Here is a 27,188-nt window from a genome sequence, read left to right on the forward strand (position 1 = left end):
GTGTGTTTGGACCCTATAGCCCTGTGTGCCTGGATGTATTGGTCTTGTGTGTTTGGACATATTGGTCTTGTGCATTTGGAAGCTTTGGCCCTGTGTTTTTGGACACTATAGCCCTGTGTGTTTGGACGCTATAGCCCTGTGTGTTTGGACGCTATAGCCCTGTGTATTTGGACGCTATAGCCCTGTGTGTTTGGACATATTGATCTTGTGTGTTTGGACGTATTGATCTTGTGCGTTTGGAAGCTTTGGCCCTGTGTGTTTGGATGCTATAGCCCTGTGTTTTTGGACCCTATAGCCCTGTGTGTTTGGACGTATTGGTATTGTATGTTTGGAAGCTTTGGCCCTGTGTTTTTGGAAGCTATAGCCCTGTGTGTTTGGATGCTATAGCCCTGTGTGTTTGGACGCTATAGCCCTGTGTGTTTGGACATATTGATCTTGTGTGTTTGGACGTATTGGTCTTGTGCATTTGGAAGCTTTGGCTCTGTGTTTTTGGACGCTATAGCCCTGTGTGTTTGGACGTATTGGTCTTGTGCATTTGGAAGCTTTGGCTCTGTGTTTTTGGAAGCTATAGCCCTGTGTGTTTGGAAGCTATAGCCCTGTGTGTTTGGACCCTATAGCCCTGTGTGTTTGGACGTATTGGTCTTGTGCATTTGGAAGCTTTGGCTCTGTGTTTTTGGAAGCTATAGCCCTGTGTATTTGGATGCTATAGCCCTGTGTGTTTGGACATATTGATCTTGTGTGTTTGGACGTATTGGTCTTGTGCGTTTGGAAGCTTTGGCCCTGTGTGATTGGACACGATAGCCCTGTGTGTTTGGATGCTATAGCCCTGTGTGTTTGGACCCTATAGCCCTGTGTGTCTGGATGTATTGGTCTTGTGTGTTTGGACATATTGGTCTTGTGCATTTGGAAGCTTTGGCCCTGTGTTTTTGGACACTATAGCCCTGTGTGTTTGGACGCTATAGCCCTGTGTGTTTGGACGCTATAGCCCTGTGTATTTGGACGCTATAGCCCTGTGTGTTTGGACATATTGATCTTGTGTGTTTGGACATATTGATCTTGTGCGTTTGGAAGCTTTGGCCCTGTGTGTTTGGATGCTATAGCCCTGTGTTTTTGGACCCTATAGCCCTGTGTGTTTGGACGTATTGGTATTGTATGTTTGGAAGCTTTGGCCCTGTGTTTTTGGAAGCTATAGCCCTGTGTGTTTGGATGCTATAGCCCTGTGTGTTTGGACCCTATAGCCCTGTGTGTTTGGACGTATTGGTCTTGTGCATTTGGAAGCTTTGGCCCTGTGTTTTTGGAAGCTATAGCCCTGTGTGTTTGGACGCTATAGCCCTGTGTATTTGGACGCTATAGCCCTGTGTGTTTGGACATATTGATTTTGTGTGTTTGGACATATTGGTCTTGTGCATTTGGAAGCTTTGGCCCTGTGTTTTTGGACACTATAGCCCTGTGTGTTTGGACGCTATAGCCCTGTGTGTTTGGACGCTATAGCCCTGTGTGTTTGGACATATTGATCTTGTGTGTTTGGACGTATTGGTCTTGTGCGTTTGGAAGCTTTGGCCCTGTGTGCTTGGACACTATAGCCCTGTGTGTTTGGAAGCTTTGGCCCTGTGTTTTTGGATGCTATAGCCCTGTGTGTTTAGACACGATAGCCCTGTATGTCTGGATGCTATAACCCTGTCTGTTTAGACACTATAGCCCTGTGTGTTTCGACACATTGGCCCTGTGTGTTTGGACGTATTGGTATTGTGTGTTTGGATGCTATAGCCCTGTGTGTCTTGAGCAGTGGCCGGCACAGCTAACCAAAAACCTAGCTTCGATAACCATTCATCAGATAACTGAAAAGTTATCTTTTATGATTATGATTATGGGTAAATTCAAGGATCAATCACAAAGAACACACGAAAAATGAGTAAATAAAAAATTAAAAAAAACCCAAACACTGTCATCAGCTTTCAAAAGCAGTAAAACACAGTATTAGAAATCACAGTTTATCTCGGTATTAGATACACCATCATTTACGAGCTAAAAGCTGCCACTTCTTTCACACACTTTGAACCCTGCAGCTTAAACAACCGAAATACAGTCGGGAAAATAAGTATTTGACCACTTGTCAGTTTTGCAGGTTTTCCCACGTACAAAGAATGGAGAAGTCTGTAATTTTATCATACATACACTTCAACTGTGAGAGACAGAATCTAAAAAAAAAAAAAAAAAAAATCCAGAAAATCACACTGTATTGTTTTTAAATAATTAATTTGCATTTTATTGCATAAAATAAGTATTTGACCCCCTAGAAAAACAAGGCTTAACAATTGGTACAGAAACATTTGTCTGCTATTACAGAGGTCAGACGTCTAATCGTGTTCTTGACCAAGTTTTCATACACTGCAACAGGGATTTTGGTCCACTCCTCCATACCCTCATAAGTTTCTCATGAAACAAAACTTAGTTTATGGACTAGACAACCAAAAATGTCATGTCCACATATGTGGATGCCAGGCCCTAGGAGGATACAGATCTTCTCCAAATCTTTCAGGTTTGGAGTTTCAGCTCCCTCTAAAGATTTTCTATTGAGTTCAGGTCTGGAGACTAGCCACGCCACTCCAGGACCTTCTCCCATGCCTCCTCTGGATCATCCAGATAGACACTGGTGAACTTCAAATGGGCCTGGACCTTGTTGCCTTGTAGGATTTTAAACCATGACAGCATCATGTGTTACTAATGTAATCATTGTGACTGTGGTCCCAACTCTCTTCAGGTCATTGACCAGGTCCTCCTGTGTAGTTCTGAGCTTCTCATCCTTACCCCACAAAGTGAGATCTTGCATGGAATCCCAGACCGAGGGAGATTGACAGTCATCTTGTGGTTCTTCCAATTTCTAATAAATAATCATAACAGTTGTTGTCTTCTACCAAGTTGCTTGCCTGTTGTCCTGTAGTCCATCCCAGCCTTGTGCAAGTCTCCAGTTTTGTCCCTGGTGTCCTTAGACAGCTCTTTGGTCTTGGCTATGGTGGACAGGTTGGAGTGTGATTGATTGAGTGTGTGAACAGGTGTCTTTTATACATATAGGTAACAAGTTCAGTCAGGAGCAATTAATACAGGTAAAGAATGCAGAATAAGAGGGCTTCTTAGGTGGTCAAATACTTATTTTCCCTACTGTACATCCATTAATGCATTGATTGGCAGAGTTTCTGTGTAGGCTCTCAGTTGTCCAGGTGGTTTCCATAGTAGAGAAGCTTGAATCTTCGACTGGACTGGGTTGCATGACATGAGGACGTTTCGCTTCAAATCACAGAAGCTTCCTCTGCTAAAATTCTTGCTCTGGTAGTCTGACTTCTGTCTTGACTCTTGTAGAGAAGAATAAACCAGAAGCCAACAAAAGCTGGAGTTTTTAACCTAACCAGACCCCTCCTACCGAGAGGCCGACTGCTATAGGCTAGTGACTAAACAATAGCTCTAATTAGCACCTATTGTGCTCTAGTTAGCACTCTCCTAATGATGGGATGGAAGCCTCACCTGATGGCTCCCTTGACGACTCTCCTGATGACGTGAATGTCTCATTACCATGAACAAAAGACTGAAACTGCTTTGACCTGAGTACCCCATTGTAAACAGGGGACAAAGCGTGTCTGAGTCCCGCCCCCCGGTTAAGGCTGGGTTTCAACTGTTTTACAAAGAATGCTTCCTTGACACCTCTCTCAAACCATTTCTTCTCTCTGACTAAGATTTTAACTTCCTTGTCCTCAAACGTGTGGTTAGTGTCTTTCAAGTGGAGATGAACTGCAGACTGAGGTCCACTGGCGACCTCTCTGCGGTGCTGGTATAGCCTCTTGTTTAAAGGTTGCTTAGTCTCACCTATGTAGTGTTCATTACAGTTTTCTTGACATCTGATATAATACACTACATTGCTCTGTTTGTAACTAGGGATCCTGTCCTTAGGGTGAACTAGGGCTGCAACACAAAGCCCTACAGGTGCCCACAACTGCAGAGGGAAGGGCTAAAGAACAACAACTTGTACGGAAAGCCCTCACAGTATGTGGGTACCCACGACGGTCCCTGGACAAAGTGCAGAAGTCCCAGAAAACAAAGAGACCAGATAGACAGGAGACGGAGACAAGAAGAAGAGGAGTGTCTCTCCCTTATTTAGCAGGAGTAGGGGAAAACTACAGAGGATCTTCAGACAGCACAAAATTCCATTTTACTTTAAACCGGTTAACACCTTGAGACAGAAATTAGTTCAAAGTGAACCTGAACTACACAACCCACAATGCTCCCTGCGTCGACCGGCCAATCATGGCTTGCGCTTAATGATGATGTCATCAGCAAGAGACAGGCAGCCAGTCAGCTCAGTGGCTATAAACACACTATAAACGGACTAAAATGTTTGATTTTAGGTTTTACAAATGTTAAACTTTACCAGCAAAGAAAATATTATTGGACTGAAAGTTATCGAAACTAAATTTATTGGAAGATAATTTGTCCAATGATGGTTTTAAAACTTATCTGAAAAGCTAATCTAATAGCAAAAACATTAGCTTTGATTAGATTTGATTGGATTAACTGAACTGTGCCCACCACTGGTCTGAAGACTATAGCCCTGTGTGTTTGGACACTATAGCCCTGGCTGTTTAGACACTATAGCCCTGTGTGTTTGGACACTATAACCTTGTGTGTTTGGACACTATAGCCCTGTGTGTTTGGACACTATAGCCCTGTGTGTCTGGACAATATAGCCCTGTGTGTCTGGATGTTATAGCCAGGTGTGGTTGGACACTAAAGCCCTGTGTGTCTGGATGTTATAGCCCTGTGTGTCTGGACAATATAGACCTGTGTGTTTGGACACTATAGCCCTGTGTGTCTGGATGTTATAGCCCTGTGTGTCTGGATGTTATAGCCCTGTGTGTCTGGACACTATAGCCCTGTGTGTTTGGACACTATAGCCCTGCGTGTTTAGACAATATAGACCTGTGTGTTTGGACACTATAGCCCTGTGTGTCTGGATGTTATAGCCCTGTGTGTCTGGATGTTATAGCCTTGTGTGTCTGGACACTATAGCCCTGTGTGTTTGGACACTATAACCCTGTGTGTTTGGACACTATAGCCCTGCGTGTTTAGACACTATAGCCCTGCGTGTCTGGACACTATAACCCTGTGTGTCTGGACAATATAACCCTGTGTGTTTGGACACTATAACCCTGTGTGTTTGGACACTATAGCACTGTGTGTTTAGACACTATAGCCCTGTGTGTCTGGACACTATAGCCCTGTGTGTTTGGACACTATAACCCTGTGTATTTGGACACTATAGCCCTGTGTGTTTAGACACTATAGCCCTGTGTGTTTGGACACTACAACCCTGTGTGTTTGGACACTATAGTCCTGTGTGTTTGGACACTATAGCCCTGTGTGTCTGGACACTATAGCCCTGTGTGTCTGGACACTGTAGCCCTGTGTGTGTTTGGAAACGATAGCCCTGTGTGTCTGGGCGCTATAGACACGTGTATCTGGATGCCATAGTCCTGTATGTCTGGATGCAATAGTCCTGTGTGTGTTTGGACACGAACGTCCTGTGTGTGTCTGGGCGCTATAGACCCGTGTATCTGGACGCTATAGTCCTGTGTGTCTGGATGCTGTAGCCCTGTGTGTGTCTGGACAATATAGCCCTGTGTGTTTGGACACTATAACCCTGTGTGTTTGGACACTATAACCCCGTGTGTTTGGACACTATAGCCCCATGTGTTTGTACACTATAGACCTGTGTGTTTGGACACTATAGCCCTGTGTGTCTAGATGTTATAGCCCTGTGTGTTTGGACACTAAAGCCCTGTGTGTCTGGATGTTATAGCCCTGTGTGTCTGGACAATATAGCCCTGTGTGTTTGGACACTATAGCCCTGTGTGTCTGGATGTTATAGCCCTGTGTGTCTGGATGTTATAGCCTTGTGTGTCTGGACACTATAGCCCTGTGTGTTTGGACACTATAACCCTGTGTGTTTGGACACTATAGCCCTGTGTGTTTAGACACTATAGCCCTGTGTGTTTAGACACTATAATCCTGTGTGTCTGGACACTATAACCCTGTGTGTTTGGACACTATAGCACTGTGTGTTTAGACACTATAGCCCTGTGTGTCTGGACACTACAGCCCTGTGTGTCTGGACACTATAGCCCTGTGTGTTTGGACACTATAACCCTGTGTATTTGGACACTATAGCCCTGTGTGTTTAGACACTATAACCCTGTGTGTTTGGACACTATAGCCCTGTGTGTTTGGACACTACAGTCCTGTGTGTTTGGACACTATAGCGCTGTGTGTTTAGACACTATAGACCTGTGTGTCTGGACACTATAGCCCTGTGTGTTTGGACACTATAGCCCTGTGTGTCTGGACAATATAGCCCTGTGTGTTTGGACACTATAGTCCTGTGTGTGTCTGGGCGCTAAAGACCTGTGTGTCTGGATGCTATAGCCCTGTGTGTGTGGACACGATAGTCCTGTGTGTGTCTGGGCGCTAAAGGCCTGTGTGTGTTTGGACGCTATAGTCCTGTGTGTCTGGATGCTGTAGCCCTGTGTGTGTCTGGACAATATAGCCCTGTGTGTTTAGACACTATAGCCCTGTGTGTTTGGACACTATAGCCCTGTGTGTCTGGATGTTATAGCCCTGTGTGTCTGGATGTTATAGCCTTGTGTGTCTGGACACTATAGCCCTGTGTGTTTGGACACTATAACCCTGTGTGTTTGGACACTATAGCCCTGTGTGTTTAGATACTATAGCCCTGTGTGTTTAGACACTATAATCCTGTGTGTCTGGACACTATAACCCTGTGTGTTTGGACACTATAGCACTGTGTGTTTAGACACTATAGCCCTGTGTGTCTGGACACTACAGCCCTGTGTGTCTGGACACTATAGCCCTGTGTGTTTGGACACTCTAACCCTGTGTATTTGGACACTATAGCCCTGTGTGTTTAGACACTATAGCCCTGTGTGTTTGGACACTATAGCCCTGTGTGTTTGGACACTACAGTCCTGTGTGTTTGGACACTATAGCGCTGTGTGTTTAGACACTATAGACCTGTGTGTCTGGACACTATAGCCCTGTGGGTTTGGACACTATAGCCCTGTGTGTCTGGACAATATAGCCCTGTGTGTTTGGACACGATAGTCCTGTGTGTGTCTGGGCGCTTATAGACCTGTGTGTGTTTGGACACTATAGTCCTGTGTGTGTCTGGGCGCTAAAGACCTGTGTATCTGGATGCTATAGCCCTGTGTGTGTGGACACGATAGTCCTGTGTGTGTCTGGGCGCTAAAGACCTGTGTGTGTTTGGACACTATAGTCCTGTGTGTGTCTGGGCGCTAAAGACCTGTGTATCTGGATGCTATACCCCTGTGTGTGTTTGGATACGATAGCCCTGTGTGTCTGGACAATATAGCCCTGTGTGTTTGGACACGATAGTCCTGTGTGTGTCTGGGCGCTAAAGACCTGTGTATCTGGATGCTATAGTCCTGTGTGTCTGGATGCTGTAACCCTGTGTGTGTTTGGGCACATTAGTCCTGTGTGTGTCTGGGCACTATAGACCCGTGTATCTGGATGCTATAGTCCTGTGTGTTTGGACACTATAACCCTGTGTGTTTGGACACTATAGCCCTGTGTGTTTGGACACTATAACCCTGTGTGTTTGGACACTATAGCCCTGTGTGTTTGGACACTATAACCCCGTGTGTTTGGACACTATAACCCTGTGTTTAGACACTATAGCCCTGTGTGTTTAGACACTATAGCCCTGTGTGTCTGGACATTATAGCCCTGTGTGTATGGACACGATAGTCCTGTGTGTGTCTGGGCGCTATAGACCTGTGTGTGTTTGGACACTATAACCCGGTGTGTTTGGACACTATAGCCCCGTGTGTTTGGACACTATAGCTTTGTGTGTTTGGACACTATAGCCCTTTGTGTCTGGACACTATAGCCCTGTGTGTTTGGACACTATAACCCTGTGTTTAGACACTATAGCCCTGTGTGTTTGGACACTATAACCCTGTGTGTTTGGACACTATAACCCTGTGTTTAGACACTATAGCCCTGTGTGTTTGGACACTATAACCCTGTGTGTTTGGACACTATAGCCCTGTGTGTCTGGACACTATAGCCCTGTGTGTTTGGACACTATAACCCTGTGTGTTTGGACACTATAGCCCTGTGTGTTTAGACACTATAGCCCTGTGCATCTGGACACTATAGCCCTGTCTGTTTGGACACTATAGCCCTGTGTGTTTGGACGCTATAGCCCTGTGTGTCTGGACACAATAGTCCTGTGTGTCTGGGCATTACAGACCTGTGTGTGTTTGGACACTATAGTCCTGTGTGTGTCTGGGCACTAAAGACCTGTGTATCTGGATGATATAGCCCTGTGTGTGTGGACAATATAACCCTGTGTGTTTGGACACTATAGCACTGTGTGTCTGGACACTATAGCCCTGTGTGTTTTGACACTATAGCCCTGTGTGTTTGGACACTATAGCCCTGTGTGTCTGGACAATATAGCCCTGTGTGTTTGGACACGATAGTCCTGTGTGTGTCTGGGCATTACAGACCTGTGTGTGTTTGGACACTATAGACCTGTGTGTGTCTGGGCAGTAAAGACCTGTGTATCTGGATGATATAGCCCTGTGTGTGTGTGGACACGATAGTCCTGGGTGTGTCTGGGCGCTATAGACCTGTGTGTGTCTGGGCGCTAAAGACCTATGTATCTGGATGCTATAGCCCTGTGTGTGTTTGGACACGATAGCCCTGTGTGTCTGGACATTATAGCCCTGTGTGTTTGGACACGATAGTCCTGGGTGTGTCTGGGCGCTATAGACCTGTGTGTGTCTGGGCGCTAAAGACCTATGTATCTGGATGCTATAGCCCTGTGTGTGTTTGGACACGATAGCCCTGTGTGTCTGGACATTATAGCCCTGTGTGTTTGGACACGATAGTCCTGTGTGTGTCTGGGCGCTATAGACCTGTGTGTGTTTTGACACTATAGTCCTGTGTGTGTCTGGGCGCTAAAGACCTGCGTATCTGGATGCTATAGCCCTGTGTGTGGTTGCACACGATAGCCCTGTGTGTCTGGGCGCTATAGACATGTGTATCTGGATGCTATACTCCTGTGTGTCTGGATGCTGTAGTCCTGTATGTGTCTGGGCGCTATAGACGTGTATCTGGACGCTATAGTCCTGTGTATCTGGACGCTATAGCCCTGTGTGTCTGGGCACTATAACCCTGTGTTTAGACACTATAACTCTGTGTGTTTGGACACTATAACCCATGTGTTTGGACACTATAGCCCGGACACTATAGCCCCGCGTGTTTGGACACTATAGCTCTGTGTGTTTGGACACTATAACCCTTTGTGTTTGGACACTATAGCCCTGTGTGTTTAGACACTATAGCCCTGTTTGTTTGGACACTATAGCCCTGTGTGTTTGGACACTATAACCCTGTGTGTTTGGACACTATAGCTCTGTGTGTCTGGACACTATAGCCCTGTGTGTCTGGACAATATAGCCCTGTCTGTTTGGACACTATAGCCCTGTGTGTTTGGACACTATAACCCTGTGTGTCTGGACACAATAGTCCTGTGAGTGTCTGGGCGTTACAGACCTGTGTGTGTTTGGACACTATAACCCGGTGTGTTTGGACACTATAGTCCCGTGTGTTTGGACACTATAGCTTTGTGTGTTTGGACACTATAGCCCTTTGTGTCTGGACACTATAGCCCTGTGTGTTTGGACACTATAACCCTGTGTTTAGACACTATAGCCCTGTGTGTTTGGACACTATAGTCCTGTGTGTGTATGGGCGCTAAAGACCTGTGTATCTGGATGCTATAGCCCTGTGTGTGTTTGGACACGATAGCCCTGTGTGTCTGGGCGCTATAGCCCTGTGTGTCTGGGCGCTATAGCCCTGTGTGTCTGGACAATATAGCCCTGTGTGTTTGGACACGATAGTCCTGTGTGTGTCTGGGCATTACAGACCTGTGTGTGTTTGGACAGTATAGAACTGTGTGTGTGTGGGCACTAAAGACCTGTGTATCTGGATGATATAGCCCTGTGTGTGTGGAATGATAGTCCTGTGTGTGTCTGGGTGCTACAGACCTGTGTGTGTCTGGGCGCTAAAGACCTGTCTATCTGGATGCTATAGCCCTGTGTGTGTTTGGACACTATAACCCTGTGTGTTTGGACACTATAGCCCTGTGTGTTTAGACACTATAGCCCTGTGTGTCTGGACAATATAGCCCTGTGTGTTTGGATACTATAACCCCGTGTGTTTGGATACTATAACCCCGTGTGTTTGGACACTATAACCCCGTGTGTTTGGACACTATAGTCCCGTGTGTTTGGACACTATAGCTTTGTGTGTTTGGACACTATAGCCCTGTGTGCTTGGACACTATAACCCTGTGTGTTTGGACACTATAACCCCGTGTGTTTTGGACACTATAGTCCCGTGTGTTTGGACACTATAGTCCCGTGTGTTTGGACACTATAGCTTTGTGTGTTTGGACACTATAGCCCTGTGTGCTTGGACACTATAACCCTGTGTTTAGACACTATAGCCCTGTTTGTTTGGACACTATAGCCCTGTTTGTTTGGACACTATAGCCCTTTGTGTTTGGACACTATAACCCTGTGTGTTTGGACACTATAACCCTGTGTGTTTGGACACTATAACCCTGTGTGTGTGGACACTATAGCCCGGTGTGTTTGGACACTATAGCCCTGTGTGCTTGGACACTATAACCCTGTGTGTTTGGACACTATAACCCCGTGTGTTTGGACACTATAGTCCCGTGTGTTTGGACACTATAGTCCCGTGTGTTTGGACACTATAGTCCCGTGTGTTTGGACACTATAGCCCTGTGTGCTTGGACACTATAACCCTGTGTTTAGACACTATAGCCCTGTTTGTTTGGACACTATAGCCCTGTGTGTTTGGACACTATAACCCTGTGTGTTTGGACACTATAACCCTGTGTGTGTGGACACTATAGCCCGGTGTGTTTAGACACTATAGCCCTGTGTGTTTGGACACTATAACCGTGTGTGTTTGGACACTATAGCCCTGTGTGTCTGGACGCTATAGCCCTGTGTGTCTGGACACTATAGCCCTGTGTGTTTGGACACTATAGCCCTGTGTGTTTAGACACTATAGCCCTGTGCGTCTGGACACTATAGCCCTGTCTGTTTGGACACTATAGCCCTGTGTGTTTGGACACTATAGCCCTGTGTGTCTGGACACAATAGTCCTGTGTGTGTCTGGGCGTTACAGACCTGTGTGTGTTTGGACACTATAGCCCTGTGAGTGTCTGGGCGCTAAAGACCAGTGTATCTGCATGATATAGCCCTGTGTGTGTGGACAATATAACCCTGTGTGTCTGGACAATATAGCCCTGTGTGTTTGGACACGATAGTCCTGTGTGTGTCTGGGAATTACAGACCTGTGTGTGTTTGGACACTATAGACCTGTATGTGTCTGGGCACTAAAGACCTGTGTATCTGGATGATATAGCCCTGTGTGTGTGGACATGATAGTCCTGGGTGTGTCTGGGCGCTATAGACCTGTGTGTGTCTGGGCGCTAAAGACCTGTGTATCTGGATGCTATAGCCCTGTGTGTGTTTGGACACGATAGTCCTGTGTGTGTCTGGGCGCAATAGACCTGTGTGTGTTTGGACACTATAGTCCTGTGTGTGTATGGGCGCTAAAGACCTGTGTATCTGGATGCTATAGCCCTGTGTGTCTGGGCGCTATAGACATGTGTATCTGCACTCTATAGTCCTGTGTGTCTGGGCGCTATAGACATGTGTATCTGGACGCTATAGTCCTGTGTATCTGGACGCTATAGCCCTGTGTGTCTGGGCGCTATAGACATGTGTATCTGGACGTTATAGTCCTGTGTATCTGGCCGCTATAGCCCTGTGTGTCTGGGCACTATAGACGTGTATCTGGATGCTACAGCCCTGTGTGTCTGGACGCAGTAGTCCTGTGTGTTTGGACACGATAGTCCTGTGTGTATCTGGACGCTATAGGCCTGTGTGTGTTTGGACACGATAGCCCTGTGTGTGTTTGGACACGTTAGTCCTGTGTGTTTGGACACGATAGTCCTGTGTGTGTCTGGGCGCTATAGACCCGTGTATCTGGACGCTATAGTCCTGTGTGTCTGGATGCTGTAACCCTGTGTGTGTCTTTGCGCTATGGCCCTGTGTGTTTGGACACTATAACCCTGTGTGTTTGGACACTATAACCCATGTGTTTGGACACTATAGCCCGGACACTATAGCCCCGCGTGTTTGGACACTATAGCTCTGTGTGTTTGGACACTATAACCCTTTGTGTTTGGACACTATAACCCTTTGTGTTTGGACACTATAGCCCTGTGTGTTTGGACACTATAACCCTGTGTTTAGACACTATAGCCCTGTGTGTCTGGACACTATAGCCCTCTGTGTTTGGACACTATAGCCCTGTGTGTTTGGACACAATAATCCTGTGTGTGTCTGGGCGTTACAGACATGTGTGTGTTTGGACACTACAGTCCTGTGTGTGTCTGGGCGCTAAAGACCTGTGTATCTGCATGATATAGCCCTGTGTGTTTGGACACTATAGCCCTGTGTGTTTAGACACTATAGCCCTGTGTGTCTGGACACTATAGCCCTGTGTGTTTGGACACTATAGCCCTGTGTGTTTGGACACAATAGTCCTGTGTGTGTCTGGGCATTACAGACCTGTGTCTGTTTGGACACTATAGTCCTGTGTGTTTCTGGGCGCTAAAGACCTGTGTATCTGGATGCTATAGCCCTGTGTTTGTTTGGACACGATAGCCCTGTGTGTCTGGGCGCTATAGACATGTGTATCTGGATGCTATACTCCTGTGTGTCTGGATGCTGTAGCCCTGTGTGTGTCTGGGCGCTATAGACATGTGTATCTGGACGCTGTAGTCCTGTGTATCTGGACGCTATAGACGTGTATCTGGATGCTATAGTCCTGTGTATCTGGACGCTATAGCCCTGTGTGTCTGGGCACTATAGACGTGTATCTGGACGCTATAGCCCTGTGTGTCTGGGCGCTATAGACATGTGTATCTGGATGCTACAGCCCTGTGTTTCTGGACGCTATAGACCTGTGTGTGTTTGGACATGTTAGTCCTGTGTGTGTCTGGGCGCTATAGACCCGTGTATCTGGACGCTATAGTCCTGTGTGTCTGGATGCTGTAACCCTGTGTGTGTCTGGGCGCTATAGACCTGTGTGTGTTTGGACACGATAGCCCTGTGTGTGTTTGGACATGTTAGTCCTGTGTGTGTCTGGGCGCTATAGACCCGTGTATCTGGACGCTATAGTCCTGTGTGTCTGGATGCTGTAACCCTGTGTGTGTCTGGGCGCTATAGACCTGTGTGTCTGGACCAGTGTTGTATAGTAGTAAAAATACTTCACTACTGTACTTAAGTACGTTTTTGGAGACTTTGTACTTTACTTGAGTTTTTAAAATTCAGCTTACTTTCACTTTTACTTCACTACATTTCCGACCAGTGGTGTCTCTGTTTTCACCCAGAGACACCACTGATTACTAGTGACAGCAACGAAGTCAGGCCGATTTGTCATGAGGCATGTCCGGTAGGCTTTTTTGCAGTTGCGCACTTGGGGGGTGTTTGTCAGGAAAATGATAATTTCTCTACATTGATTACAGACCTGCAGCGCGTCTGTAATCAACTTTTCTGCAGCTCGGCTTTGCTTTGAACTTGAACCAATCGAAGCAGTGATTCGCAGGTCGAAGCAGTGCTTCGATCTATGATTCGTGGATTTTATTTTGCTTTATCCTATTTTTCCCCGCTAAAACCCTGAAGAGCATATGTCTGTGAGTAATATTTAATATTTTTATGTTAAACCGACCTGTTATGGTCTTTTAAAACAGTTGATAGATGTATTTTATAACTTAAAAACAGGCGTTTTCAATGTTAAAAGTTAGCATTAAGCAATTTCAGCTGTCATCACGTTCGGGTGCATTTGCTTTCTAATTGTAATATTTCTTAAATTTATTTTTGTTTATATATTAATAATCTAATGATTATTATATACAATTTTAGAGAAAGAGGCAAAAACAACCTGAATAGAAACACAACAGAAAATATAAAAGCAATGTTTCAACGTTAACGTTAGCATTAAGCTGTTCGCATCAGCACGTTTGTGTTGATTTGTTTTCTGTATAATTAATGGCTCAGTGTTTGTTGTCGTAAAAGAGTCAAATTGTAATTTTTCTAATTTATTTTTATTCATATATTATAGCAACAATAATAGTCTACATAATAGACAATAATAATCAATAATAATAGACTAATAATGTTACAATACAATTTGAGAGAACGAGACAAAAAGAACCTAATGAAACAAAACAACAGAAAAGATAAAACCATGTAACAATGAAAATAAATAAATACATACAGAAATAAATAACTGTTTCCTGTGAACACCTAGTGAGTAACCTACTCTCGTTTAGGTTTTGAAACCTTGTTTCTGAAGTATTTTTGTGTGATGTGCACAATTTTCAGTATTTTGACTAATACTACCAGTCATTTACAAGCCTAGAAAAACTTTTATTAAAAAAAAAAAAAAATCAGTCAGTTTTTGATTATTAACATTTACTTGTACTTTTACTTTCAATACTTGAGTACATTTAGTTGTACATTACTTGTCATACTTAAGTACAGTAAATACTAGATACTTTAAGACTTTTACTCAAGTAGCATTTCAATCAGTGACTTGAACTTCTACCAAAGTCATTTTTTTAATGGGTATCTATACTTTTACTTAATTATGATTTTCCGGTACTTTATACAACACTGGTTTGGACACTATAGTCCTGTGTGTTTGGACAGTATAGTCCTGTGTGTTTGGACACTATCGCCCTGTGTGTGTTTGGACACATGCTTGGTTTGGCAATTTTTCCACCGGATACCATACAGATGTAACCTTATTTATTTATCTGGCTGTTATTTTCCATAACATCCGAATTTTATTCTGATTTGAGGCCGTAATATCATGTTCATGCAAATTGCCTTTTCTGACTTAGTCGGTGTTCTGATCTCTTTTCCTGTGGTACTCTGCATTTGTTTGTTTTCAGCACCACATTATAACAAAAGCTGCCTCAAGGCACTTCACACAAGTAAGGTCTAAACTTACCAGCCCCTACAGCAAACACACAGGCAACAGTGGTAAGGAAACACTCCCTCTGATGATATTGAGGACGAAACGTTAAGCCGACCAGACTCAAAGGGGTGACCCACTGCTTAGGACATTCTAACAATTATAAGGTTTTACAAAGTTCCACAAAGTTGAAGAAACAGAAAACAGGATATCAAACAACATCATAATATAAAGAAGATGAGAAGTCCACAGGCGTCAGCACCACAGGCAGGGGTCATCCAGCAGTCCTCACACCGTCAGTGGGCCTGTCCCCGCAACAGCGTCACCCCCTAACACAGTCTGCAGCATGCAGCACCTCCGTCAGGCCTTGTATCTCACGTCAGTCCGGCCCCATCAATCCTGCAATCCCTCGCTACATCATTCATACCTCGGACAGAGAGAAAACAACTGTAGAATCAGTCGGCTGGAAAAAACTACACCGGAGGTATAATTCATCAGCAGTAAGTCAACAGGAAAACAGAGAAATTACTAAGGTGATTGCTGGCCGCTAGCCCTAAACTTACTTAGCAGAACCAGAATTTAGATAAAGTTGAGGCCAAGACCTGTTTGTTGTGAATAAAATGACTTTAAAGGGATAGGAAGCATGGTACCATAATATTCCAGTATGTTAGCCATATGAGAGGGAGAATATATGCATGTTAAGTCTGGACTTTACAGATCCTGACTGTTTCATTGACGCAAGGAGATCATTCCACAGAACAGGGGCACGAAAAGAGAAAGCTCGATGACCCACAGACTTCTTAATCACCCTAGGGACACAAAGTCGTCCTGCATCCTGAGAACACAGAGCCCGAGCCGGTACGTAGGGTTTGATTACGACAGCTAAGTAGGGAGGTGCTAGTCTTTAAATTTAATAGCAGAACCTTAAAATCCGACCTCAGGGCAGGAAGCCAGTGAAGAATGGCCAAAATGGGTGTAACGCAGTCAAACTTTCTACTTCCTGTCAAGAGTTACATTGTAAATTCATGAATGAGAACAGTCTAAGAATGTGTTTGAATTACATACCAACCCATCCACTGTGACGCTGGTGATCACAGCCCACTGGAAGATCCCGTGGATGAGCATGGCCATGGCCACCACCACGCCAATGTCACCAGTTTCATCTTCTGCAAAGCATAAAGATAATCTAAACATTATTTTTTTGTTTGTTTGTTTTTCACCAAAACTGCTCAGGAAATGAAATAAGTCCCTTCAGCTGCTCCCTTCTTTTCACTCAGGGTCGCCACAGCAGATCCAAGGTAGATCTGCATGTTAATTTGGCACAGGTTCTATACCAAATGCCCTTCCTGACGCAACTCCACATTACATGGAGAAATGTGGCAACGGTAGGGTTTGAACCTTCCACACTGAAACAAACTAACTACTTGGTTGTGATTCATGCACTGTACATCCTGATTTTAATTATTGGTCACAACTTTTTCCAACCACACTATAAGTACCTGTTGCACACTTGGGGGGGGTTCACTACAGTAAGCAATCAGGTGCTAGAAATTGGCAATGGGAGACTGATTTAAAAGACCTTGTAGATTTGAGCTGTGTTAACAATGGTAATGGAAAGCTGAGTCAGCATGAAGATTACAAGGAGAGTGTTGGTGTAACACAAAACATGGAATTGATCTGAAAACTGTTTCATGAAACAACAGTATTTGATATTTGATCTTGCAAAAATGGCTTAACAGAGGACATTCATCCAAAAAGGTGGGGGGGGGGGGGGGGGCTTCAGATTCTGGTTGCTTTGAAAGTCTGATGTGCAAAATACATTTCTGAGAACAGCCAAAAAAAAAAAAAAAAAAAATTATTGATGACCACATCAATCTATTTCTTTCTCTATTCAAAGCAGTACTGAAGCGCTGCAGTGCTACATCAATACCATTACTCACCAGGATTGGTTCCCACAGCTGTGAAGGCCGCAGCAATGAAGAACAGGACAAAGAGGATGTTGCAGCAAAGCAGGAACCAGCGCAGTGTGGCCAAGTAGTGGAACCAAAAAGCAGTGTGAGTGTTTAGCGCTTTGTGGAAGAGTGTCTCAAAGTAGGACTGATGCCCAAAGGCCCGAATAACCCAAATACCCTTCATTGAGATGATGAGGTGGGAGAAAATGGAGGTACGAGCTGGAGGTGTAGAGACAGGTGAAGATGAAAAACAAAACAAAAAACACAACATCACAACAAAACAATTAGGGAACTGAAAAACAACAGGATGAGTTAGTGTCATAATACCAATGTGAAGACATTAAGACTCAAATTGACAATAGTTCCAAATTATACACTTAACACTTGAGTTAGACCATAGAGATAAATAAACATGCTGAAAACTGTACCTGCCAACAGGAAAGAATCCTGCTATGAAATCTGGATTTCATGAAGAGTTGCAGACGCAGTGTAAAATCAGTTGGAATGTCTGTTATTTCTATACATTATTTCAAAAATAGTTACAAGCTGTATTTCAGTTTCATTTTCCACATCAGACTTTTTGTTGATCAGCACTTTGCACACACCAAGATGAATGTTTCTTTAAGCAGTATGGAAGATTTCTCAGCATACGTCAGTCAAACCAGGCAAACCTCGCGTTCTGGTGGAATCCGCACTTCCTTGCATTCAAGCCAAAGTTTCTACAGCATAATTTTGGATTTCCACATGGTAAGTTCTTCCTTAGGAGCCATCGTGAAAAGATTCCACAAGCATCTGGTGGGCTGATCATCTATCGCAGATCTTACAAGAGGTTTGACCCCAGCCTATTTGTTGAGGATGTTAAACGTTCAAATTGGTCAGCAGTTCTTCAGGAGGAAGATGTAAACACTTCTTTGAACACTCTTATGGACTTCTTTGGTAAAATTGTTGATAATCATGCTCCACTTACTAAAAGATCTATTAAAAGCAATAGTTCTCCATGGTTAGATGAGGTGTTAAAAACCCTAGTGAAGGATAGGGGCACTGCCAAGGAAGTGGCTCTCAAATCTAAATGTTTTACAGATAGAACACATTATTGTACATTAAGAAATAAAGTGACAAAATTAAATAATACAAAAAAGAATGCTTACTATGGAACAAAGATCTGTAATTCTTTGAATGATAGCAAGTAAATATGGAAGCTGTTAGAGGAATTGATGTGTAAAAAGCCAAACAAAAAAAAAATGCATGTGGAGGCTGATGAGGGAGTTATTAGGAAACCATATGATATTGCTAATCACTTGAACAACTTCTTCATAAACAAAGTTGAAAATCTGGGATCATGTATGACTGTAAAAGATACTAACTGTTTTAACAACAACATGAAACAAATTATGAGTGGGAAAGCTTGTTCTCTGGTATTAAATACTGTGAGGAGAATGTAGAGAAACTGATACTCTCTCTACCTGATGATGAATCACCTGGTGTTGATCATCTTGATGGCAAAATTTTCAAAATTGTTGCAAATATTCAGAGTAAACCAATATGTCACATATATAATAGAGCATTGCTCAGTGGTGTTTTTCCTGAACAATGGAAAAGATCTAAAATTGCACCTTTACTAAATGGGGTGTGCAGCCAGTACATTCTGAGTGCCGGTCCCAAGCCCGGCTAAATGAGGAGGGTTGCGTCAGGAAGGGCATCCGGCATAAAACAAGCCAACCCAACTATGCAGACTCAGAATCGAATTCCCATACTGGATCGGTCGCGGCCCGGGTTAACAACGTCCGCCACCGGTGCTATTGCCCAACAGGGTGCCAGTGGAAATTGGGCTACTGCTGGGTGAAGATGACGAAGAAGAGGAGGAAAACGTTGCCACGAACAGCGGGAGAAGAAGAAAACTAGAAGGGTGAAAATGAGAGTGGGGACTTTGAATGTTGGTAGTATGACTGGTAAAGGGAGAGAGCTGGCTATGATGGAGAGGAGAAAGGTAGACATATTGTGTGTGCAAGAGACCAAGTGGAAGGGAAGTAAGAGCAGGAGCATCGGCGGTGGGTACAAGTTGTTGTACCATGGTGAGGACAGGAAGAGAAATGGTGTTGGGGTCATTTTAAAGGAAGAGTATGTTAAAGGTGTGTTGGAGGTTAAGCGAGTGTCTGACAGGGTGATGAGTGTGAAGTTGGAAATTGAAGGGGTGATGATGAATATCATCAGTGCATATGCCCCACAGGTAGGTTGTGAGATGGAGGAGAAAGAAGATTTCTGGAGTGTGTTAGATGAGTTGGTGGAGAGTGTGCCCAAGCATGAAAGAGTGGTGATAGGAGCAGACTTCAATGGGCATGTTGGTGAAGGGAACAGAGGTGATGAGGAAGTAATGGGTAGATATGGTATCAAGGATAGGAATGGGGAAGGACAGATGGTAGTTGATTTTGCAAAAAGGATGGAAATGGCTGTGGTTGATACCTACTTTAAGAAAAGGGAGGAGCACAGGGTAACATATAAGAGTGGAGGAAGGTGCACACAGGTGGACTACATTCTTTATAGGAGATGCAAGCTAAAAGAAATCACAGACTGTAAGGTGGTAGCAGGAGAGAGTGTCACTAGACAGTATAGGATGGTTGTTTGTAGGATGACTTTAGAGGTAAAGAAGAAGAAGAGAGTGAGAGCTCAACAAAGGATCAGATGGTGAAAGCTGAAGGAGGAAGATTGTTGTGTGAAATTTAGCGAGCAGGTGAGAGAAGCACTAGTTGGAGGGGAAGCAATTTTGGACAACTGGATAAGTACTGCAGATGTGGTGAGGGAGACAGCTAGGGCAGTACTGGGTATGACATCTGGACAGTGGAAGGAAGACAAGGAGACTTGGTGGTGGAATGAAGAGGTCCAGGAAAGCATAAGGAGAAAGAGGTTGGCGAAAAAGTTTTGGGATAGTCGGAGAGATGAAGAAAGTAAACAGGAGTACAAGGAGATGCGGCGTAAGGCGAGAAGAGAAGTGGCAAAAGCAAAGGAAAAGGTATATTGCGAGCTGTACAAGAAGTTGAATAGTAAGGAAGGAGAAAAGGACTTGTTGGCCAGACAAAGGGACAGAGCTGGAAAGGATGTGCAGCAGGTTAGGGTGGTAAAAGATGCACATGGTAATGTGCTGACAAGTGAGGAGTGTGTGCTGAGAAGGTGGAGGGAATATTTTGAAGAGTTGATGAATAAAGAAAATGAGCGAGAGAAAAGGCTGGATGATGTGGTGAGAGTAAATCAGGAAGTAAAAGAGATTAGCAAGGAAGAAGTGAGGGCTGCTATGAAGAGGATGAAGAGTGGAAAGGCAGTTGGTCCAGATGACATTCCAATGGAGGCATGGAAATGTCTAGGAGAGATGGCAGTAGAGTTTCTAACCAGATTGTTTAATAAAATCTTGGAAAGTGAGAGGATGCCTGAGGAGTGGAGACGAAGTGTGCTGGTTCCTATTTTCAAGAACAAAGGTGATGTGCAGAGCTGCAGTAACTACAGAGAGATAAAGCTGATCAGCCACAGCATGAAGTTATGGGAAAGAGTAGTAGAAGCTAGGCTTAGAAAACAGGTGAAGATCTGTGAGCAGCAATATGGTTTCATGCCGAGAAAGAGCACTACAGATGCAATGTTTGCTCTGAGAATACTGATGGAAAAGTACAGAGAAGGACAGAAAGAGTTACATTGTGTGTTTGTGGACTTAGAAAATGCTTATGATAGGGTGCCAAGAGAAGAGTTGTGGCATTGTATGAGGAAGTCTGGAGTGGCAGAGAAGTATGTTAGGGTAGTGCAGGACATGTACAAGAATTGTGTGACAGCGATGAGATGCGCAGTCGGAATGACAGACTCATTCAAGGTGGAGGTGGGATTACACCAAGGATCATCTCTGAGTCCTTTCTTGTTTGCAGTGGTGATGGACAGGTTGACAGATGAGATCAGACAGGAGTCCCCATGGACTATGATGTTTGCAGATGACATTGTGATCTGTAGTGAGAGTAGAGAGCAAGTTGAGTCTAGTCTGCAGAAGTGGAGATACGCTTTGGAGAGAAGGGGAATGAAAGTCAGTAGAAGCAAGACTGAGTACATGTGTGTGAATGAGAGGGAGCCCAGTGGAATAGTGCAGTTACAAGGAGTAGAAGTGGTGAAAGTAGATGAGTTTAAATATTTGGGGTCAACTGTTCAAAGTAATGGAGAGTGTGGTAGAGAGGTGAAGAAGAGAGTGCAGGCAGGGTGGAGTGGGTGGAGAAAGGTGGCAGGAGTGATTTGTGACCGAAGAATATCAGCAAGAGTGAAGGGGAAAGTTTACAAAACAGTAGTGAGACCAGCTATGTTGTATGGTTTAGAGACAGTGGCACTAACAAAAAGACAGGAGGCAGAGCTGGAGGTGGCAGAGCTGAAGATGTTGAGATTCTCTTTGGGAGTGACAAGAATGGACAAGATTAGGAATGAACATATCAGAGGGACAGCTCAGGTGGGACGGTTTGGAGACAAAGTCAGAGAGGCGAGATTGAGATGGTTTGGACATGTGCAGAGGAGGGACCCAGGGTATATAGGGAGAAGGATGCTGAGGATGGAGCCACCAGGCAGGAGGAGAAGAGGGAGACCAAAGAGGAGGTTCATGGATGTGCTGAGAGAGGACATGCAGGTGGTTGGTGTGACAGAGGAAGATACAGAGGACAGGGTGAGATGGAAACGATTGATCTGCTGTGGTGACCCCTAACGGGAACAGCCGAAAGACAAAGAAGAAGACTAAAGGATGGAAAGTTAGGGTTCACTGCCTCTGACTGCAGACCAATTCATATTCTCCCTGTTTTAAGTAAAATATTTGAAAAGTTACTGTTTGATCAAATGTTACAATACTCTGTGACAAATGATCTGCTTACAAATTCGCAACATGCCTACAAAACTGGTCATTCAACTCGTACTGCAATAGTGCACATGGTGGATCAGTGGTTAACAGACATGGATGATAGAAAACTAGTCAGTGCTGTACTTCTAGACTTTACATCTGTGTTTAATGTAATTGACCATTAAATCCTGTTGTCAAAGCTAAAATATTATGGGTTGTCATCTATGTCTCTCTCACTGATAAGAAGTTACCTTGCTGACAGAACTCAGCAAGTATTTTTTTAATGGAAGCTTTTCTAACACAAACATTTATCATGTGGTATTCCGCAGGGTAGCTATTTGGGTCCACTTTTATTCTCAGTCCTTGTAAATGATTTAGCTAATGATGTTATGACTGCAGATCACTAATCCCTAATCTTGGCCAAAACTTACAAACTCAACTCAATGCCATTACTAATTTTGTTAAGAAGAATAAATTGGTTCTAAATGCATTGTTTTTGGTACTAAATATATCCTAAATAGAGCTTTTGACTTAAATTTGACTATCGATACAACTACGATTGAGCAAGTGTCCAAGACTAAACTCTTGGGTGTTAAGTTAGATAATCAGCTCTCATGGTCTGATCAGATCAATCATATTATGTCCAGGATGGGCAGAGGTGTTGCTTTGGCTCGAAGGTGTGCATCATACTGTCCACCCTTGGTCATGAAAACAGTGGTCCAGTCCCTGGTTTTGTCACACTTGGAGTACTGCTCAGTCATTTGGTCTCGTGCTAGACAGGGGAACCTGAAAAAATTGCAGCTTGCGCAGAATAGAGCTGACAGGGTAGTCCTTGGTTGTTCTTACAAAACGTGTGTGAATGAGATGCACACCACCTTAGGGTGGTTAAAGGTACAGGGTAAGTTAAATATAAAGATACTTTATGCACACTGCCATATTCAAAGGGTATCCAACTTTCTTTGTAGACAAATTGGTGTACAGTAGCTAATGTCATCAACATGTTACTTGGCAGGTTAGCTTTGGTCATTTAATTGTACCTTTCTCAAAGTCCAACTGTATGAGGAGAACAGTGTTATTTAGATCCTCAGAAGCGTGGAACCATTTGGCTGGGTGCATACGGCAAATAAGCTGGAGATATTATTTTTAAAAGATTTTAAAACAAAACTGTATGAATGAACTAAAAAAAGCACAGATTTTGGACTGAGTTTAATGTTATGAAGAATCAGGAATTGTATCCATTATTAATTGTTGAAATGTAGTTGTACTATGATCTTGTTTTTTGGACCCCAGGAAGACTAGCAACCACTTTGTGGAAGCTAATGGGGTTCCAAATAAATAAATAAATAAACCCCACAAGCAACTGTACAAAAACATTGTAATCCTGCAACCAGCTAGACTTGATTTTAGATAAGGAGGTGCAAATTAACACCCAGAAATTAAATGTATGTTCTCAAGGTCCACTAGAACCTCAGGATCACAACTAAGGACCTCAGTGCAACAGGTGTAGTGAGGTGTTCAGAACCCCTGTCCAGAGCACCATAATGATGTTTATGTAGTCTTTACTCAATGACGCTGACCAAGCAGAGGTCAGCACACACAGGAAGAGCAGTACATGTCGTGACAGTGTCCGTAAGGGACTGAGCAAGCAGGTTATCTGAAAACACAAGCTGATGGTGAACGCACACACAGAAAGAAGTCTATGGCATGCTCTAATCTCTGTAATAAAATTTTATGGTCAACAGTATCAAAAGCAGCACTGAGGTCTAACAGAACAAGCACAGAGATGAGTCCACTGTCTGAGGCCATAAGAAGACCATTTGTAACCTTCACTAATGCTGTTTCTGTACTATGATGAATTCTAAAACCTGACTGAAACTCTTCAAATAGACCATTCCTCTGCAGCTGATCAGTTAGCTGTTTTACAACTACCCTTTCAAGAATTTTTGAGAGAAAAAATGAAGCTGTGAATGAAGTCTATGAAGCAATAATTTTCAGTATCTATGAATGAACTCCCTGGTGTTGTGATGCACATGTCTGGTGTAATATTGCTCTTGGGACTCTTTGATTATCTTTGTATAATGTTTCTTCTTCTTCTTAATTATTCCTCATGCTCTGTGTCTCTTGCTTTCTTATTTTGACATGCGCTCTGTGTTTATTTTCACTTGGGCTTCCAGGTTCATGTGTATTGATTGTTTTATGCATTTAATCCACAGCGCTTCACTGCAGTGCCAGATGATCTTGTGTCTGTGGTTGCTCTCTCATATTCATCCCTTGTGTTTCACCTACAGTTACTGACCCACATTGCCATCCTGTGTTCCTCAAATTTAAACTGTGGTCTTCTGGACTTTATACATGGTTTGATTGCTTCCTGTGCTTTAAACTGCTGCACGATTTACTCATCAGCACGGACACTGTTATACTGGGGCGGATTTCCTGCAGTATTCGGACCAGTCAGCAGCAAATCCATCTGTGCGTTCCCACTCGGTGGCATTTGCTGTATGAAAAAATTCTATCCTGTAACTTGAAGTCTGTAACAAGAAAAAAGGCTGAGAATAAAGCCTGTTCAGTTTTTATATCTGTGCCGTTCCCTACTCTGGGGTCTCCAATTGTGCTCACTTCATTAGGCCCAGTTAGTCTATTTCACATAAATCCAGAAACTCATAGCAAACTAGTGTGCAAGGTACCAGGTCAGAGACCTCACCTTTTTTAAATATTCAGCATAATAAATAACATGCATATTTTCTTTTGGGGCAGAACATAATCCTTAATCCTCTCTTAATACTTCCCACATTTTCTTGACCATTTTCCAACCTTATGTCTTGCAGTAATGCAGAGAAATATCAATGCTTTTATGTGCAATAACTACACAGTGCAATAACTAAACAGTTAAACACACGAAGACACACTTGGAACCATGACTTTCACTTCTCACCTTCAGACTCCAGCAATTTCAGTTGCTGTCCAGTTCGAAGAAAGTATCTTCTTAGGACAACAAAGGTGATAGCCAGTGGGATGAAGGCAAGGAAGATGTATGGTCGCATGATTGACACTGTGAGGATTGTACCTAGGACAATCAGTGTCAACTGGTGGGGAAAAAAAAAACAGAAAGACAAAGAAATGTTGGGATGCAATTAAACAGAAAAAAGCATCACAAAAACACAAGCACAACATTCCAACTGCTTCCTCTGGAGCCCCCCCCAACGGTTATCCAAGAAATACTGAACTTCAGTATTTTCACATCATTCAAATTGCATTTCCTGCATAAAAAATAAGAAGATATCATGCATTTGGGTGTTGACTGATTGAAATAAATAACAAAACAAAATAAAAAAACAAAAACGGTCACATCACTCAGCTCTTCACATGAATTAGTCAATATGTCAGTGTAATTCTTTGATCCTGATCTGGTCTAAAACTGAACACCAGGACAGGCGTAAACTGACTAATAGTTTTGAGGTATTGTCTGAACACTGATATTGTTATTCTCTGTGTCATGATATCATTATCTTTTTCATGTGTTTGTACAACTCAGCCTCGTATAATCTCTGCTGTCTACTCATTCCTGCGTTCATGTTATGTTAATTTTACACTGCTGATTTTAATGTGCAGATACCTGGAAATCAGATCCCAAACGTTCCAAACATATGACTACTCAAAAAGGTCGTCGCACAGTAAGGGCCCCTTCACACATAGTGCAAATTTGGTCGAATTGCACATAAAGTGTGCATGAAGCAGGAATCGTATGCAATACATGTAAAATCATAGCTGCCTCCAACACCTGTTGCTACAACTATTTGTGCACACCAACAGCTGAAAGACAGAGTGTGCGCTGTGAGAGAACCCTCTCGCGGCAGGTGTCGGCCAAATTCCAGCTGACACACACGAACATCTAAGACCGCTTACTTGGCACTTAGAAAATGTGTGGCCATTCGCACTATTAACACGACAACAGTCAGCAGACAATCACTGTCAAGCTGGATGTGAAATTTGTCTAAGTGCCCCACAAGTGTGGCTTTGCAAAGAGACACAGTGACCCATTGGTGTGTGCGCTGAACTGACAGGGGGTGTGGCCACCAACGGGAGCAGCTGTGGAGATCTGTGGTTCTGGATGTCATAGCTGGGGAACACGTAACGTGTTTGGAAGGACATGAACTTACAACTGCTCACTGTGATGCGCGTGTGTCTGCTTGCTGTCCTCCAGTGGACATACATATGTAAAAACATATATCGCTGTTGCAATGGGCTGCGGCGAGCGTGCACAAGCCGCGCACATTGACAGGCTACCCCAGGTGAAACAGACCATCAGTGGATGATCTGAATGTCACGTCACCCACATGAGCTCTGTTCCACATAATGTGGTGTCTGTCCTGCGGCGCGCCATCCACAAGACACGCGTGTCGGGCAGGACACGTGCACGGGGCCAGCTGAACACGCCACCAGCAGATATGGACATAAGAGCGCCCTGCTTCTCATTCATGTCATTTCACAGTCTGTGACCATGTGTCATCTACAGAGGAACAGATGGTTCATATTTGTATTGCCAGCTTGATAAGAGGGATTCAATAAAATGCAGTGTTTTTATATGGTGTGTGGTTTTATTTTTTTTTAAATACGTCAATGTCCTTCTTGATATCAAGCATGTTCCCGCATCTTTCATAGGACAGCGATGGTAGCTCAGTGGTAAAGCTTCTGACTGGAAATCAGCGCTTTATGTAAAGTGCAGGTTCAAATCCTGTGGGTGACATGTATTTTTTTTTTTCACAGCAGCTGGGTGATGTGAACATGTTGTTCGCACTGTGTTCCCGCTTGCACGAAACTGCCGCAAGATGTATTTTTTATTTTTCCTGTGTTCCCACGTGCATGAAAACATCGCAGCGTGTATTTTTTATCTTATTCTATTTTATCACAGCAGCTACACATCACACAGCTGCTCACACTGTGTTCCCACTGCACAAAACTCGTCCCAGCGACATCGTGCACGCCTGCCCATCGGCTCGATGTTTTCATAGTTTGCGCATACGAGCTGTTCTGCCATGATTTGCTGTCACTTTCATTACAGTTTCTGTGTAACAAATGGGAAGTAAGATGGAAATCATCCAACTTTTGTCACCATTTATGGAAAGGATGATGTATGTATGATATCCACAGTCAAAGGAAGGATCAGGTCGGGTTTTGCCCTTTGTCTGTCTTTCAGTTTGTCAGAACAATAC

At 43.7% G+C, this 27,188-nt stretch overlaps 1 pseudogene; it reads right to left on the minus strand.

Moving 5' to 3' along the window:
- The window catches only part of LOC117515419, a 279,907-nt pseudogene that overhangs the window by 30,223 nt on the left and 222,496 nt on the right, over positions 1-27,188 (minus strand).

This window comes from Thalassophryne amazonica, chromosome 8 (assembly GCF_902500255.1).
Source record: "Thalassophryne amazonica chromosome 8, fThaAma1.1, whole genome shotgun sequence".
In the NCBI taxonomy this organism is placed as follows: domain Eukaryota; kingdom Metazoa; phylum Chordata; class Actinopteri; order Batrachoidiformes; family Batrachoididae; genus Thalassophryne; species Thalassophryne amazonica.